This window comes from Haematobia irritans, chromosome 2 (genome assembly GCF_050003625.1).
Source record: "Haematobia irritans isolate KBUSLIRL chromosome 2, ASM5000362v1, whole genome shotgun sequence".
NCBI lineage: Eukaryota > Metazoa > Arthropoda > Insecta > Diptera > Muscidae > Haematobia > Haematobia irritans.
In genome coordinates this window covers 54,644,120-54,648,467 of record NC_134398.1, presented here as the reverse complement: position 1 = coordinate 54,648,467, position 4,348 = coordinate 54,644,120, and the positions used below count along the sequence as shown (strand labels likewise).

At 33.4% G+C, this 4,348-nt stretch overlaps 1 long non-coding RNA gene across 1 annotated transcript; it reads right to left on the bottom strand.

Annotated features, from left to right (window-relative positions):
• Nucleotides 1-3,015: 3,015 nt before the first annotated feature.
• On the bottom strand, nucleotides 3,016-3,832 carry LOC142227547 (uncharacterized). Its single transcript, XR_012719897.1, has 3 exons — nucleotides 3,713-3,832; nucleotides 3,540-3,652; nucleotides 3,016-3,471 (listed from the first exon to the last, which is right to left on the bottom strand). It is a non-coding gene; the product is annotated as an uncharacterized LOC142227547 (long non-coding RNA).
• Nucleotides 3,833-4,348: the final 516 nt, after the last annotated feature.

Genomic DNA, 4,348 nt, shown 5'->3' with positions numbered 1-4,348 from the left:
TAAATTGTGTGGTTAATGTAGTATTCACTAACCCAATTAGCCTTATTGAAATTGAACCCCATTAGCGTTAGCCTTTGGAAATTTTTTTTCTAAAGAAAATTTTCTCAACATTTTATTTCTGTAGGAAATTTTTATCAAAATTTAATTTCTATAAACAAGTTTGCCAATATTTTATTTCTATATACAATTTTTTCTACATTTTATTTCTATAGAAAATTTTACCAAAATTTTATTTCACTATCGTCGTCTTTGATTCCAGCTTAAAACCATGCATTGACAAAACTACCATCTTGCAGTTTATACACTGATGAAAAAGACTGTTTTTCATATGTTTCGGTGTAGAAATTATATCTTTGGAACTCAAATGTTTAGCTCATTATTTTTAAGTGCAAGCATATAATGTTCATAAACTAGCATAACATGTTTGGGACATATATATTAATGTGTTAGAACATATTATGATTCGGACCTTACATTTTTATACCCTCCACCATAGGATGGGGGGTATATTAACTTTGTCATTCCGTTTGTAACACATCGAAATATTGCTCTAAGACCCCATAAAGTATATATATTCTGGGCTGTGGTGAAATTCTGAGTCGATCTAAGCATGTCCGTCCGTCCGTCTGTTGAAATCACGCTAACTTCCGAACGAAACAAGCTATCGAGTTGAAACTTGGCACAAGTAGTTGTTATTGATGTAGGTCGGACGATATTGAAAATGGGCCATATCGGTCCACTTTTACGTATAGCCCCCATATAAACGGACCCTCAGATTTGGCTTGCTGAGCCTCTAAGAGAATCATATTTCATCCGATCCGACTGAAATTTGGTACATGGAGTTGGTATATGGTCTCTAACAACCGTGCAAAAATTGGTCCACATCGGTTAACTTTTACGTATAGCCCCCATATAAACGGACCCTGGTCCACATCGGTTAACTTTTACGTATAGCCCCCATATAAATGGACCCTCATATTTGGTTGCAGAGCCTCTAAGAGAAGCATATTTCATCCGATCCGGCTGAAATTTTGTACACGGAGTTGGTATATGGTCTCTAATGACCATGCAAAAATTGGTCCATATCGGTCCATAATTATATATAGCCCCCATATAAACCGATCCCCAGATTTGGCTTGCGGAGCCTCAAAGAGAAGCAAATTTCTTCCGATCCGGCTGAAATTTGGAACATGGTGTTAATATATGGTCTCTAACAACCATGCCAGAATTGGTCCATATCGGTCCATAACTATATATAGCCCCCATATAAACTGTTCTCCAGATTTGACCTCCGGAGCCTCTTGAAGAAGCAAAATTCATCCGATCCGGTTGAAATTTGGAACGTGATGTTAGTATATGGCCGCTAATAACCATGCCAAAATTGGTCCATATCGGTCTATAGTTATACACGCAAAAAAATAATTCTTTCCTCCCAAACGAATTTTTACACAAACAAAGTTCGTTTCTCATTTGCTTTTCGCTGTAAGGAAGTGTATTTGGAAGAAAAGTATATACTTTTAGTGATAAACGTTTATTCTTTTCCAGGATTTCATAAAGACAAACTCAAAAAAAAAACATTGTTTTCTTTCTATTGTATTTTCCCTCACATCTTTCTCACATCCACGAGGTTTTTTAGTTCTTAACACCTTTACCTGTAATACCAACAATGTAGATGAAATTATACGATTTTATAAATTTTTAAAATTTTTTTACCTTTCGCCTGGACGGAGAATCGAACCGCGGACCATGCACTTTGTAAGCCAACACACTAACCACTGAGCTATGTAACTGTTATGGTCATCAATAGATAAATATCCATATAAGTTATATTTATATAGCATAGCTTGCGGCGCCCACGAACCGAATAAACAAAGTTTATTTAACAGAAACAAACATTTAGTTTGGCACCGTGGAGCAGTGGTTGCTACGTCCGACTTGCATGCCAAGGGTCGTGGGTTCGATCCCTGCTTCGACCAAAGTTTTTTTTTTGTTTTTTGTTTTTTTACATATATTCCAGATATGTTCAGAAGATTCCGACAAAATGTTCATAATTACATTGTAGTATATTAAATTTTGAACTGTAAAATGTGTCTTATTAAAGACTAAAAGTCAGAAAAGAACAGTGTTTGATATAAACGAAATGGACTGCGTTGTTGTTTCAAAAATAACTTTTTTTATTGAAAAAATAAAAATGTTGTAACAAACGAATTTTTTTGGTGATAAAAGTTTAAAATTTTCGAAGCAATTCAAAAAACTCTAACAAAAGAAAAACGTTTTCGGTACACGTTTTCCAAACGTTTTTTTTCTTTGCGTGTATATAGCCGATCCCCAATCACACGAAAATTGGTCCATATCGGTTCATAATCTTGGTTGCCACTCCAGCCAAAACTAATCTACCAAAATTTTATTTCTATAGAAAATTTAGTCAAAATTTTTGTTCTATAGAAATTTTTTTCAAAATTTTATTTCTATAGAAAATTTTGTCAACATTTTTGTTCTATAGAAGATTTTGTCAAAATTTTATTTCTATAGAAAATTTTGTCAAAATTTTACTTCTATAGAAAATGTTGTCAAAATTTTATTTCTATAGAAACTTTTGTCAAAACATTATTTCTATAAAAAATTTTGTGAAACTTAATTATGTTATATATGTATTTAATCGGCCTTTTTTAGTATGGACTACCGTGCAATTTAGAAGACGATGTTAGGAAGTTTTAAGATACCATGTCATCGGCAAGTGTTACCGCAACCAAAGTAATTCGATTGTGGATGACAGTCTTCAGTAGAAGTTTCTACGGAATCCATGGTGGAGGGTACATAAGCTTCGGCCTGGTCGAACTTACGGCCGTATATACATACCCGACAAATTCAGTCGACTCAATCGAATTATGGGAAATCCAACTAATACTATATATGGAGTTGGTTGTATCAGGCGATGGAATTGGTCATTGCTTCCTTCTTCATTTGGTTGTGTCATCCAACTTTAATAGCACTATAACCGAATAAAAAAATTAATTTCATTTAAGTTTTATTTTATTTTTATATTTGGTTTAAATACATTTAAATATTTGTATTAAAGATGTATAGCTAAATACAAATTAATGTCCTTAAAATGTTTTAGCGGTTGGGCACACAAAAGCTAATACACACCCCATTATGACTTTTAGTTGAAAGTGAAAGGGTGTGTATTTTTTTTTTTTTTAAATATTAAAATGCATAAAAATGGACCCGTATTACCAGTTTGTGCATATAACTTAATTTTAGTCGCCATCTGTTCCTACAGACACGTTTGGACAAGCAAGCCAATTTGGAAACCACAAGTGATGAACTTCTACTTATTGCTGAGTGTGTCCCGATAGTGTGCTAGGCATTATGAAAAATAAATAACTTTTGAGCGGTCGGTCGAATCTGACCTATGGCACTTTGTATCCATTTGGGTCCGTTGTACAATGTTGGTATTTTTGATTATTGCTTAAAAATAAATTAAATAATATTAGTTATATTTTGGTGCACGCATGTTTATAAAAACATTTCAGAACCTTGCACTATATTCACTGCGGTATCTCTGTGAGGTTCTAAGTAGACAAAGCATCCTGGAGATATATCATTAAATCCGATTGGAGTGTGATACGAATATATGATTATTTGTGCACTATATAATATACCCAACATAAATGATCCACTTCAATATCGTGACCTATATTTTACTTACGTCCATTAATTACAGTCGGACATCACCAAAAGAATACTTTGGACTGCATTGTGAATGCCAATAAAATTTGCATTGGCTTAAAGATCGTCCATTGTGATGTTTAATTTGAAAGAAAAAATATCTCTTTGAGCACCAAATAATTAACAAAAATTGAAGTGACATTTAAAAATATTTCAAATAGTATTCGGTTGTGAAAACTGTATGTCAGTGCTGATTACTAAATGGCAGTTACGAAATTTATTTAAAGTTGGTCGTGCCATCTGAATTAAAAAAAAAAGCTTTGTTGCTTCAACCATTTGTCTTGTAACATATCACAAACGAAATTATATTGAAATGATTGCGAAATGATATTAAGCATGAAGAAATGATTGCATTAATATATAGTTCTAAAAGTAGAATTTTCATTATCAGAACCGATTTCCAACCAAATTGTTCTCTGTGTGCATAGAGAATACAGATTGGTTGTGACAACCGAATTTATTGCCAACCTCCTTTTGGCAGTTGCAGCTACTATCAGTTGGCAGTTGTATCACCCGAATGATTCGGTCGACACAATTAATACCACATATGGTTTTGGTTGTGACTACCTTCATCATTCAGTTGTGTTGCCCAACATAAATAATACTCATGACCGAA